Consider the following 14,630-nt stretch of genomic DNA (forward strand, 5'->3'; position numbering starts at 1 on the left):
GGGAGTCAAAAGTCTTGTCAAAATTTTTTTCTGTATCTACTGAGATAATTATATGATTTTTGTTGCTTTGTTTTTGATATGGCCAATTATGATGGCAGTTTTCCTAATATTGACCCAGTCCTGCATTCTTTATTTAAATTCCAGCTGGTCGCCCTTCCCTTCTGGGTTCAGGGGGAGCATGTAGCCTTCGCCTGCCGCTCGGCCCCCCGCCCCGGTCCGCCGGGATGAGCTTTCTGAAGAGCTTCCCTCCTCCAAGCCCCGAAGACGGACTGCAGCAGCAGCAGCCCGACACCGAGGCGGTGCTGGACGGCCGGGGCCTGGGCACCGGCACCCTGTACATCACCCAGAGCCGCCTGTGCTGCTTAGATGGCTCTGGAATCGGATTTTCTCTGGACTATCCCACCATTAGTTTACATGCTGTCTCCAGGGACTTAAATGCTTATCCAAAAGAGCACTTGTATGTTATGGCCAATGCCCGATTTGGAGACGAAGAACCAAAAGAACTAAAAGAAACTCCAGTGGCAGAAGGGAAAGAAGATGAGGACAGTGATGAAGACATTGAACCAATTGCTGAGTTCAGATTTGTACCAAGTGAGAAGTCAGCATTGGAAGCATTGTTGGCTGCAATGTATGAATGCCAAGCTTTACATCCAGATCCCGAGGATCAGATTCAGATGATTATGATGGAGAAGAATATGATGTGGAAGCACATGAACAAGGTCAGGGGGATAGTCCTACGTTTTACACCTATGAAGAAGGATTGTCTCATTTAACTGCAGAAGGACAAGCTACACTGGAACGACTGGAAGGAAGGCTTGCTGAGTCTGTGAGCAGTCAATATAATATGGCTGGAGTAAGGACAGAAGACTCAGCTAGGGATTATGAAGATGGAATGGAGATAGATACCACACCAACTGTTGCCGGACAGTTTGAGGATGCAGATGTTGATCACTAAAGATTACTTATGCAGAGATTAGATTCCACATAATCCTGAAGGAGGGAACTTTCTGTCTTTCCATGGTAGAGAGGCAGGAAGAGAAATACCTTTTTACACTGCAAAAAATGACCTAAACCAGTTCTTTCTTCAGATCGACTTATATTGAGGCTATATGAATCACCACCAGCAGAAGCTTACAGTCTATTAACAGAAATGGCTGAGTTCACCCAAGAGGATATTTGTAGCTTATTGACTCAAGAATCCCATGCCCAGTTGCAATAGGAGATAGATGGATAGGTGGATGTGCAACCAGAATACCATATATGTATAGACACGTGTACATGTGTGCACACATATGTACATGTACACATGCATACATGAGAAGAGGAGATTGAGAGGTCTCAGAGGCTTGTCTCTGCTCTTTTTATACTCTGGATCAATCAGGTAACTACCCATAGGGAATATCAAAGCCTGATTAGCTTATTCCTGCTTCTATGAGTAGCCTAATTAACTATCTTACCATGTCCCACCGACCTTCATTAACATAGCTGGGAGCTTCTGACAAGCTTTTACTATTTTCACAGTTCATTTTAGTCTGAAAAATGAATTTTATAATTCCAGTCTGTTGTGACAAATTGGCCTCAAAAGCTATTCCCTCTTAGGTTCCTCTGAAGTTTTAGAGAGGTTGGTATAAGTTCCTTAAAATACTGCAAATGAGAATCCTTTTGTCTTTTTTATAACTAAATAAATAAAATTAGGTTTTGTATGTTAAAAAATAAATTCCAGCTGGTCATAGATTGCTGTAATTTCCATATTAGCATTTTATTTAAAATTTTTGCATCTATATCCATTAAAGAAATCAATAATTTTCTTTCTCTACTTTGAATTTTCCTAGTTTAGTCATTAAAGTCATATTTGAGTCATTAAAGGAGTTTGGCAACATTTCTTCTTCACTTTTTTTTGAAATAGCTTATATGGTATTGGTATTCATTGTTCTTTAAATGTTTAGCAGAATTCATTTGTGAATCAGTCTGGAATTTTTTTCCCTTAGGGAGCTCATTGATGATTTTTCTAATTTATTTTTTAGGATAGAGTTATTTAAGTATCCATTGCCTCTTCTGTTATCCTGGACAATTTATATTTTTGTAAATATTTAATCATTTCACTTAGATTGTCAGATTAACATAAAATTGGATGAAATAGCTCTGAACAATTATGTTAATTTCAACTTCATTGATGGTGCATTTTCATTTTTGATACTAGTTTCTTGTTTCTCTTTTTAAATCAAATTATTCAAGGGTTATCTATTTTATTAATTTTTTAAAAGTCAGTTCCTAGTTTTATTACTTCAATTTTTTTTACTTTCCATTTTATTTAGCTCTCCTTTCATTTTCAGGATTTTATTTTGGTGTTTAATTGGGGATTTTTAATTTGTTATTTTTCTAGTTTTTTTAAAATTACATGCTCAATTCATTGATTTACTCCTTTATTTTATTGATGTATACATTTATACACGATGTGTATATATATATATATGTATATATATACATATATATATAGTGAATATTCACTTCAGTAAGGCTTTGTAGGCATCGCACAAATTTTGGAATATCTCATTCTCTTTAATAAAATTTTCTTTAATGTCATTCTATTTAATGAAATTATTATTTCTACAAGTTGATTTTTTCTTCAATAAATCTTTAGGATTAGATTATTTAGCTTCCAATTTACTTTTAATCTATATTTTCATGGCTCTTGATTGAATGTTATTTTTATTACATTAAGTTCTAAAAAAAGGATGCAAATTAATCTCTTCTGCATTTAGTTATGAGGTTTTTAAACATAGTTGACATATATTTTATTTTTTAAATTTAAATACAAAATGGAAAAAATATTATGTGCACAGGATTCATAAATATAAAGCAATAAATTTACATTTCAATGAAGCCTATATAATAACTATTACACATGGAATTCAAATTATCCATATTTTCTCTCCTTCCTTGTATGTTATCTTCTGTTCTCTGCTATTTATTATTATTATTATTACTACTACTATTATTATTAGTTTTTGCAAGGCAATGGGGTTAAGTGGCTTGCCCAAGGCCACACAACTAGGTAATTATTAAGTGTCTGAGGCCTGATTTGAACTCAGGTACTCCTGACTCCAGGGCCAGTGCTCTATCCACTGCACCACATAGCTGCCCCTCTGTTATTTATTATTAATTTTTTTGTCTCCCTCCATATACACAAATACACACATCCATATATACATACATATTCATACCCATACACACACACACACATATATATATATATATATATATACATTTTACCCACATACTCACATATTTACAAATACATACATAGATACATATAGACATACATATTCATAGATATCTTCATATTTGGTTTGTATATATAGCTCTCATTTTTATATCATTTCCTGAAAACAACAATCCCTTCTTACTCCTCTACTTTACTTCTACTCATTACCTTGTCCTCCTATTCCCTATTGCCCTTCCAATGATCCCTTTCTTCCATACCTTTCTATATCCTCCTCATTGATCTAAGCACCTTTTTATCCTATTCCTTTACCCTCTAACTCAGTACTCTCCCTGTTCCCTCTTATTTATTTCTGAATTTAAAAGGTTTTTCTCTCTCTCTGTCTCTTTCTCTCTGTGTCTGTCTCTGTCTCTCCCCTCTCCCCTCTCCCCTCTCCCCTCTCCCCTCTCCCCTCTCCCCTCTCCCCTCTCCCCTCTCCCCTCTCCCCTCTCCCCTCTCCCCTCTCCCCCTCTCCCCTCTCCCCCTCTCCCCTCTCCCCTCTCCCCCCTCTCTCCCATTCCTGATGTGAATAGGTTTCCAGAACTACCATCTCTTCTTCTTCTTCTTCTCCATCTAATTCCACTGTATCCATTCGTCCTCATACCTAATTTGTATAAGATGATAAATCTGTTTAAAAAATCTTTCCTTTCACTATTTTACTTTTTAAGAATTCCATCCGGGGCGGTTAGATGGTGCAGTGGATAGAGCACCAGCCCTGGAATCAGAAGTACCTGAGTTCAAATCCGGCCTCGGACATTTAATAATTACCTAGCTGTGTGGCCTTGGGCAAGCCACTTAACCCCATTGCCTTGCAAAAAAAAAACCCTAAAAAAAAAAAAAGAATCCCATCCTATTCAAGTCTACCCCAAGCTTTTATTTGAACTATGGTTTATACTTCTACATATAAATAGCAAACAATTTGCCCCTATTGAATCCCTTAAAATTAGTCTTTGATATTTACCTTATATTTCTCTTGAATGTTATATGTCAGATTTTCTATTGAGTTCAGGCCTTTTGGAAACAAAATTATTAAAGTCTTGGAATTCTTTGGAAATCCATTTTTTTCCCATTCAGGATTATACTTAATTTTGCTGGGGATGATATTTTTGGTCACAACAGGTTTTTGCTCTTCAATATGTAATATTCAAGATCTGTAATTTTTTTCATTTTTAAGGTGTATTTATTTTATATCATTACAATAATTTGTGAAAGTAAACATAAACCTCCTCTCCCCCCAAAAAATAGAGAAACCTGAAGAAAAGTGAAGTGAGAAGGGGAAAAGTGTACTTCAGTCTGTGTTCAGATTCCATTGGTTCTGTCTCTGGGATAAGTTGCCTTCTTTATCATAAGTCCACCAAAGAAGCTGCATTGATATTTTTTTCCCCAGTAACTCTTACTAGCTCTATTTCCCTCCATTCTGTTCCTCCCCACTCACATTTACTCTATTTTCTCTCTCCTTTCACCTTGTCCCTAATCAGAAGTGTGCTGTATCTAATTACCCACCTACTCCCCCCCCTCTCTCCCCCATCTCCCTTCTCCCATCCCTTTCCTCTCATTTTTCTCTAGGGTAAGATAGATTTCTATACCCTATTGAATGTGTATATTATTTCTTCACTAAGCCATTTCTCATGAGAATGAGGGCTCACTCAGTCCCCCTTCCACTCCATTGCAAAAGTTTTTTCTTGACTCTTTTATGTAAAATATCTTAATCCATTCTACCTCTCCTTTCCTTTCCTGACAGTACTTTTCTTTATCACCTATTGACTCCACCTTTATATTCTATTATATCATTATATTCAATTCCCTCCTGTGTCTTGTCCATATATGCTCCTTCTAACTGCTATCATATATGAGATTCATATTAGTTATCAGTATCTTCTTCCCATGTAGGAATACACGAAGTTCAATATCATTAAGTTCCTCATAATTAGTCCTTCTGACCAGAAAGGACAATGATCTATGTTGGAAGGGTTGTGGGAAATCTGGGACACTAATACATTGTTGGTGGAGCTGTGAACTCATCCAACCTTTCTAGAGAGCAATTTGGAATTATGCTCAAAGGGCAATAAAAATTTGCATAACCTTTGATCCAGCAATACCACTACTGGTCTATACCCTAAGGAGATTATAAAAAAGGATAAAAACATCACTTGTACAAAAATATTCATAGCAGCTCTGTTTGTAGTGGCAAAGAAATGGAAATTGAGTGAATGTCCATCAATTGTGGAATGGCTTAATAAACTGTGGTAAATGTATATGATGGAACACTATTGTTCTATTAGAAACCAGGAGTGATGGGAATTCAGGGAAGCCTGGAAGGATCTGCATGAACTGATGCTGAGTGAGATGAGCAGAACCAGAAGAACATTGTATACCCTTACAGCAACATGGGGGTGATCAAACTTAATGGACTTGCTCATTCCATCAGTGCAACAATCAGGGACAATTTGAGGATATCTGTGATGGAGAATACCATCTGTATCCAGAGAAAAAATTGTGGAGTTTGAACAAAGACCAAAGACTATTATCTTCAATTTAGAAAAAAAAAAAAACCTATTATCTTATTATGTAATTTTGCTATCTCTTCTATTTTATTTTTTTCTTAAGGATATGATTTCTTTCTCATCACATTCAGCTTAGATCAATTTATACCATGAAAACAATGTAAAGACTAACAAACTGCCTTCTGTGGGGAGTGAGGGGGGAGGGAAGCAGGATTAGGGAGGAAAATTGTAAAATTCAAAATAAATATTTTTTAAAAAAATAATTAGTCCTTCTGTTCACCATCTCTAGGCTTCACCTGAGTTCAGCACTTGGAGATCAAACTTTCTGTTCAGCTCTGGTCATTTAAATAGGAAAATTTGAAAGTCCCCTGTTTTATTGAAAGTCCATCTGTTTCCCCCGAAAGAGGATGTTCAGTTTTGCTGGGTGGTTGATTCTCAGTTGTACACTAAGCTCTTTTGCCTTCTGAAATATCATATTCAGAGCCCTTAATGTAAACACAGTCAAATCCTGTGTAATCTTGATTGTAGAGCCTTGGGAATTGAATTATTTGTTTCTGGCAGCTTATAGTATTTTCTCTTTGACTTGGGAATTTTGGAATTTGGCAATGATATTCCTGGGAGGTTTTTTGGGGAAGCAGGGATCTCTTTCAGGAGGTGATCAGTGGATTCCCTCAATTTCAAGTTTACCCTCTGCTTATTGGATCTCAGGACAATTTTGCTACATTATTTCTTGAAAAATGAAGCCTAGGTTCTTTTCCTGGTCATGAATTTCAGGTAGTTCAATAACTTTCTAAATTTTTTCTTCTGGATTGTTTTTTAGGTCATTTGTTTTTCCAGTGAGATATTTAACATTTTCTTCTAATTTTCCATTCTCTTGGCATTGTTTTATTGTTTCTTGATTTCTTGCAAAGTCATCAGCTTTCTTTAGCTCCATTCTACATTTGAAGAAGTTACTTTCTTCAAAGAACTTATTTTTCTATTCCAGCTGGCCAGTTTGGCTTTTTAAGGCATCCTTCTCCTCATTTGCCTTTTTGGGTTGCTTTTTCCAACTGTTCTAAACTGGTTTTTAACATGCCATTTTCTTCAGTAATTTTTGTATAATTCCTTCACCAAGCTGCTGACTTGGGTTTCATGATTTACCTACATAGTTCTCATTTCTTTTCCCAATTTTTCCTCTACCTCCCTTACTTGTTTTTCAAAGTCTTTTCTGAGCTTGTCCATAGCCTGAACCCATTTCCTATTTCTCTTGGAGGCTTTGGATACAGAAGCTTTGACTTTGTCATCTTCTGAGTGTCTAGTTTGATCCCTTATGGGACCAAAGTAATTTTCTGTGGTTCAGGTTCTTCTTTTTCTGTCATTTGCTCATTTCCTTATCCTATGACTGATTTACCACACTTCCAAAGCTTTGGGGTTTTTTTGGGGACACCCCACAGGGACCGTAATTTCTTCAAGGTTTTATGAGAGGCTCTGACTGCTCTCCTGCCTGTGCTCTGGTTTGTGGAGGACCACAGGCCTTTCCCTCTGCCTTGGAGCTATGAAAAGGGTCCCTGATTTTCTATCATGATTTTGGGGCACAGACTGTGACCTGGATCTGAGTGTGGACAAACAGCAGAGTCCTACCCCAGGAATGGCAGGGAGACTTCTTAAGTCTCTTTCCACCTCCTTACTGTCTGTGAGCAACACACTCTGGAAGAACTGGGCAGCTCCGCAGGTTCCCACCAGTGGTTCCCATCACAGGGCTGCTCTGAGGTTTCCCACTCACTCTGGTGCAGCAGAGTCTCTCATTGGCCCTTCAAGCCTTCTGGTGATCTCTGGGCCAAGACATCTGGAAACCGCCTCCTTTGCCACTGACCCAGGTGCCCCACGGGCTGTTCCTGCAAGTCTACAGATTTGCTTTGCCAGCTGTACTGCTGCTTCTTCCAAGCCCTGGTCCTATTGAAACAGACCTTTCCTGTGGATCTTATAAGTTGTCTTGGACTGGGAAATTATATCACTCAATCTTTCAATGGGTTCTGCCCCCTCTAAATTTTGACTCTAATCATAATTTGGCTCTAATCATAATTAGACAGCTTTTGGAATTATTTGGGGGGGGGTGAGTCTCCAGGAATTCCTACCCTCACACTGCCATCTTGGCCCTGTCCTTGATCTGTGACCTTTTAATATAGCTATTGCTGATGAGGTTTTTATATCCTAATATATGATCATTTTTTTGTGGAAGCACCATATATAACTGAGAAAAGGTTATGCCTTTTCGATTGCCATTCAATTTTCTCTAGAGATCTATCATGTCTAACTTTGTCTCCTTAACTTCTTTCCTATTTATTTTATGGTTGTATTTATCTAGTTCTGAGGGGGTTCCCCACTAGCATGGTTTTATTGTCTATTTTTTCCTGCAACTCATTTTACTTTTTATTTAAGAATTGAATACTGTGCAATATGGTGTCCACTGAAAATGCTTAGCACTCATCTTACTTCTTGGTCTATGGTTCCTTTTAAAAAATACAATTATCCATGTTTATCTCTTTTGATTAAGTTTATTTTCTCTTTTGTTGTGTCTAAGATCATGACTACTATCTCTGTCTTTTTTTTAACTTCAGTTGAAGTATAATAGATTCTGCACCATCCCCTTACTTTTACTCTGTGTATGTCTCTGTGTTTCATGTGAAACACATGAAACACAGGGACCCTGGGTCTCTGTGTATTACAGGACCCTGGGTACAGAATCCTGTACCCAGTGCCAGCAAAGAATAGGAAACAACATATTGTTGGATTTTATTCATGACCATCCCATTCACATTCATGGTTATGAATACTGTTTTTCCTCTCCATCCTATTTTTCCCCTTGGTTGTCATTCTCTCTTTTTTATCCTGTCCCTCCTCAAAAGTCTATTTTACTTCTAACTACTAACTCCCTTAATTCATTCTTTAGGTTAGCCCCCTACCCTGTCTTACCCCATTCTTGCTCCACCCAATTTCCTTTTGGGAAAGACAGATTTCTATACTTAAGAGTTATTTCCTCTTTGAACCAATTTTGATAAGAATGAGGCTCAAGTGTTGCCTTCCAAAGGTGGTAAAAGCTCCTTTGTACACCTCTTTTATCTTCCCATTTCTTCTCCTTCTTTCCCCCTTCCCCCAAAACATCCCTTTCCCACCCCCTTAAGTTTTTTGAGATTATCCTGTTAAAGTGGATTTACCACTGTGTTGGTCATCTATGAATATTCCTTCTAATTGTCTAATAATGATAAAGTCCATAAAATATATATCATCTTTCCATATGCAAACAATTTAACTGTATTGATTTCCTAGTGATCTTTTTATGGTTCTCTTGAGTTTTATATTTGAATATAAAATTTTCTGTTTATCTCTGATATTTTCATCAGAAATAGTTGAATGTCCTCTATTTTATTAAATATCCATTTTTTCCCTGAAGGATTATACTCACATGATTTTTGTTAGCTACTTTGACTTCTGGAATATCATATTCTAAGCCTTCCATTCCTTTTCTTTAGAAGTTGTTCAATTTTGTGTGACTCTGTTACTCTATAGTATTTGAATAATTTCTTTCTGATTATTTGCAATATTTTCTTCTTGACCTAGTAGATCTCCTTGACCTGGAATTTGAAGTAACATTTTCTTCAAATTTTCTTATTCTTTTGGCTTTGTTTTTATTGTTTCTTAGTGTTTTATGGAATAATTATCTTCCACTTGCCCAATTCTTATTTTGAAGAACTCAATTCTTCAGTGAGCTTTTGTACTTTTTGTTTTGACCAACTTTGCTTTTTTAAGGATTTCTTCCCTTCAGTGAATTTTTGTACCTCTTTTATCATTTGGTCAATTCTATTTTTAAGGTGCTATTTTCTTCACTATTATTTTGTGCCCTCTCATTAAGCTACTAACTCACTTTTCATAATTTTCTTGAATTACTCTCATTTCTTTTCCTAGTTTTCTCTCAACCTCTCTTATTTGAGTTTTAAAATCCTTTTTGAAATTTGTATGAACTGATGCAAAGTAAAATGAACAGAACCAGGATAAAAATATACATAGTATCAGCAAAATTGTGTGATGATCAACTATTAATGGATCAACTATGATCCAAGACACATACAAAGGATGCACAAAGGAAAATACTAACCATATCCAGATAAAGAATCTATGGACTTTGCAGACCAAAGCATTTTTTTCAATAACTTTATTCTTTTTTTTGTGATTATTTTTTCCTTTTAATCTGTTTCTTCTTCCACATTGGAGACTAATATGGAAATTTGTGTTACATGATAGCACATGTATAAATAGAAATTATATCAAACTGCCCACCATTTTCTGAAGAGGAGAGGAAGAAAAATTTGGAACTCAAAATTTTATAAAAATGAATTCTAAAATTTTATAATATGTAATTAGGAAAATATAAAACACTATTAAAAATAAAATCCTTTTTCAATTCTTCTAGGATTCTAGGAATCCTTGTTGGGTTTTGTCTAAATCACATTTTTTAAAACTTTGCTTATACTTATTTTGCTATCAGTATCTTCTGAATTTATTTCTTTTCTTTCACCATAAATGACTTTTTTGGTCATTTTCTTTTTATATTGTTAACTCATACACCCAAGCCTATTTTTTTACTTTCAACTTTATATTAAAATTGGGCTCTGCTCCTGGAATGAGGGGGCAATATCCCAAACTTCAAGTTTGTCATGCTGCTATTTTCAGAACTAGTTCTATGGGACCTCTAAGTTTTTGGTGCTTCCAAGATAATGTGATCCAAGGAGAAATGTGATCACTGCTCTCCTAGTCCATGAGGCTAGCTCTCTCCTCTTGGCCCTGGAACTGTGACCAAGTCCCCTACTTTCCTGCACCATAGTTCTTTCTGTCTTGGAAATGAGACTGTTTCCTGTAAGCAACCACAAGTAGTCTTCACCCTGGAACTGTGACCGATATCCTGCTTCTATACAGTCACAAATGCTATCATTCTTCTTGGTCCTGGAATTGTGAGTTGGAATTGGTATAGGCAATGCAACAGGGCCCTATACCCAGTGCCAGCAAAAAAAAAAACCTGTAATCTTTGTCTAACCTTGTCCAACCTCCTTACTATCTCTGGTCTGAAAGCTCTAAAAGTTGCTAGTCAGTTCCTCTAAGTCTACTGCTGGTGTTTCTTTGATGTATGCTAGGGCTGAACCCTATATAAGGTGTCTGGCTGGAAAAAGTCTCACCCTGACCTTTTGTTGGTTCTGCTACTTCAGAATTTGATTTGAGATATTATTTTTAAATTGTTTGGAAGGTAATGTTGAGAAAGGTCAGCTGAGTTATTGCTTATATTCCCATCATCTTGGCTCCCAAGTCCCTGTTCTTAAGGAGCTCTCAATCTAATAGGAGAGACAATATTATATATATATATATATATATATATATATATATATATATATATATATATATATACACATATATATACAAGATATACGCAGGATAAATTGGAAGTAGCCTCAGAAGAAAAGCACTGAGATTAAAGAGAACTGGGAAAGGTTTCTTACAGATGGTGAGATTGAGATGAGACTGGAAGGAAACCCCAGAAAGTCAACAGGAAAAATTTAGGAAGGAAAGCTTTGTAGGCCTGGGGGACAACCAGTAAAAATGCTTTAGAGTTGGGCAATGGAGTGACAAAGTGCAAGGAATAGCAGGCAGGCAATGTCAGCTTGGTCCTTCAAATGACATGTTTATAAGGTGCTTAATAACTGTTTGTTCTCTTCCTTTCCCCTTCTGATTTCTTGGAAGCTCAGGTGACTGGAAGAACTAGGAAATAGTCCAAATTCTTTATTTAACCTCCAGATTCATTTCTCCCAATTCCATTTTCGAAAAGCATATTGTGCCTTTATTACAGTCTTATCATCTCAGACAGAAATCAAGTACCCACACAAAAATCAGCCTCTTGTTTTTCTGAGATTGTTGTTTAGCTGTCAAACCATTTTTTCTAGAATATGAAGGTAATTCAGTTTTTAAAATTAAAAATACAAAGCTAGTTCAAATAAATAATATTTATTAAGTGCTTAGCACAATGCCTAGCATGTAATAGATATTTGATGTTTTTAAAGAGAGAGAGAAAAGCAGAATGGAGTAATGACCAGAGAGTTGGCTTTGTAGTCAGGGAGATCTGGGCTAAAGACCCACCTCTGACACTGATTACAGGGTTCTGGGCAATTCACAGGACAATTTATTCATATGGGGGTGGGGTGGCAGAATCAGGTTCCAATAGTGGTAGTGAAATTATGCTCAGGACTACAGAATCATTTCATTTCAGAGTAAGGAAGAAGAGCTTGGGACCTAGTTAGCAAATATCTTGGCTAACCCAGGGGCTAGTAACAGGTAGAGACCTGGAAGAGAAGGCAACAGGCCAGTGGTCTGTGGGAATGATAAGGGTATGGGGGTGGGAAGCAGGCACAAACAAGGGACTCAGGTACTGACCAGGGGCAGAAAACCTAGTTGGCCACAGCAGCAACAGTCTCTGGCAGAGATGAGGGTCAGATGGCAGTAGCTAGAGTCATGGACCCTGGTGGCAGCAACAGTGAAGCAGCTTCAGCAGCAAAGGTAACCCAGTGTCAAAAAAATTTAGAGGCATATTCAGTGACATAGGGCAACCCTTCCCCAAACCTTGTAGCTATAACATATAACTGATGGAACTTTCCATATTCCTGCCAATAAAACACCCATTGATCCTTGTAGAAAGATCAATGGGTTGCATTTTGAGAAGGAAGCTTGCTTTAAAATGGTAACAAGGATGAAAATGTAAAACCAGTGTGTCCCCCCACCCAGGTAAAGGAGATGCATCCCTCAGAGGCCATATGCCATGGGATAGCCAGGGAAGGGGAGGTCCTGACTGGTGGATCAGGAAAAACTAAATGAATGGGGGCAGTTCTGCCTTATGATCAGTGGCAAGACAAGAAGTGTTATCTTTGTTATATCCTTGATGTTACTGATCTTGTTCCTGCTAACTTTGAAGATTTGTCATCATTCATCATGTGATCATTTAGACCCAGGACTGGTTATTCCTGAGATTCTCCCAGATTCAATCACTCCTTCAGGGTACAGCTGTTTTCTTTGTTTTATGTTGTTTTTTGTTTTACACTTGTCTTAATTTTTCCCTTTTCTCATTTAGTGTTGCTGGTATCTGATGTCTAGGATTATGACCATTAGGGTTAACTGTAATAGTCCTGAAGTTATTTGAAAGGTGGAAGGTTACCAGGAAGACCTTAATAATGTCTTTCATTAAGGAATGGAATGTGGTAGGAGCAATGAAGATAATGAGAATTCAGTTCCAGACTACTGCAATAAAGTAAATATCACAGTAAAGTGAGTCACATTTTTTTTGTTTCCCAGTCATATGAAGGTTATGTTTGCACCATTCTGCAGTCTATGAAGTGTGCACTAATATTGTGTCTAAAAATGTACCTACCTTGATTAAAAATACTTTATTGCTAAAATAATGCTAACCTTCATCTGAGCCTTCAGTGAATTGTAATCTTTTTGTTGGTGAAGGATCTTACCTCAGTGAGGATGACTGCTAATTTATTAGAATGGTGGTTGCTAAAGGTTGGGGTGATTGTGGTAATTGCTTAAAATTAGACAACAATGAAGTTTGTCCTGTTGATTAACTATTCCTTTCACTTGAAAACTTAAAGGTCATTGTTATTAATTGGTCTGATTTGAATATTGTGTCTCCGAACAGGTAGACTAAAGGACAGGAGAGAGATGGGAGAATGGTGGAGCAATCTGAACACACACAATATTCATTGATTGTTTGCTATCTTATAGGTGCAGTTTGTGGCACCTCAAAACAATTCCAACAGTATCATCAAAGATTACTGATCTCAGGTCATCATTAACAGATATAATAATATTGAGGAAGTCTGAAATGTTGGGGGGGAATTAACAAAAATGTGACATAGAGACATTCTGTGAACATATGCTATTGGAAAACAATGGTGTCCAAAGACTTCCTTGATTAAGAGTTGTCATACTTCAATTTGCAAAAAAAAAATAAAAATAAAAACTATGAAATTCAAGAAAGGGAAGCACAAGAAAATTAAGTCTGCTTCTATCCTAACCCCTTTCCAACCTCAATAAGTTGGGGTATAGGGTATGTTCAGGGAAGACTAGTACTTAAGAAGTGGGACTGCTGAGCTCTGTTCAAGGGCTGCTTTCCATCTTTAGTGTCCATCTGTTTCACCTGATCTACCTGACTCTTACCTGTGGCTCTAAAAAACTAGCATGCACAGTGGCCACATCCCAGTAAATGGTTTTAGTAGATAGGCTAAAGCAAGATAAGGGTAACTGAGGGGGTCTCAAAGCTATTCCTGAATTAGCAGGGTGTCTATCCCAAACATGTGAAGACTTTCTCAAGGGGAATGAGTAGATGAGAGACAATTAGTTCCAATGGTCATGAATGTAGCTTAGAGCTTGGCTAGACATCGAAGATGCCAAGACCATCCACTGCTTCTTGAGCCATCACCAGTTGTTTTGACTCCGTCTTGCCTTTGGATTGTAATGACTTGGGAAGAGAGAATAAGACTGATGATTTAAGCAACTCTGCCTCACTTGTATCCAGTTTACACGTGAATCAAAAGACATCATCTGTACCATTTTATCATTTTTATCTATCTCAAAGTCCTGTGGTGACAGGTAAATGATGAAGCAGCGGGTACACAGGAACCTGTAGTCACAACCTTACCCACAAGACCAGGCCAGAGGATCATCCTCTTACTGGAAGCAGCAGTGGGATTTGGCAGCCCCCTAGATGTCTGAGGACCTGTGATCTTTTAAGGATCATACTGGTCACCTTCTTGTGTGAGAAGGGGCTAGAAAGGTTATCTAAAAAT

The 14,630-nt window shown here is 37.1% G+C and overlaps 1 pseudogene; it reads left to right on the forward strand.

Moving 5' to 3' along the window:
• The first annotated feature begins 224 nt into the window (after positions 1 to 224).
• LOC141497641 (methylosome subunit pICln pseudogene) lies at positions 225 to 955 on the forward strand (annotated as a pseudogene).
• Positions 956 to 14,630: the final 13,675 nt, after the last annotated feature.

The sequence above is a fragment of the Macrotis lagotis genome, chromosome X, assembly GCF_037893015.1.
Source record: "Macrotis lagotis isolate mMagLag1 chromosome X, bilby.v1.9.chrom.fasta, whole genome shotgun sequence".
Lineage (NCBI taxonomy): Eukaryota > Metazoa > Chordata > Mammalia > Peramelemorphia > Peramelidae > Macrotis > Macrotis lagotis.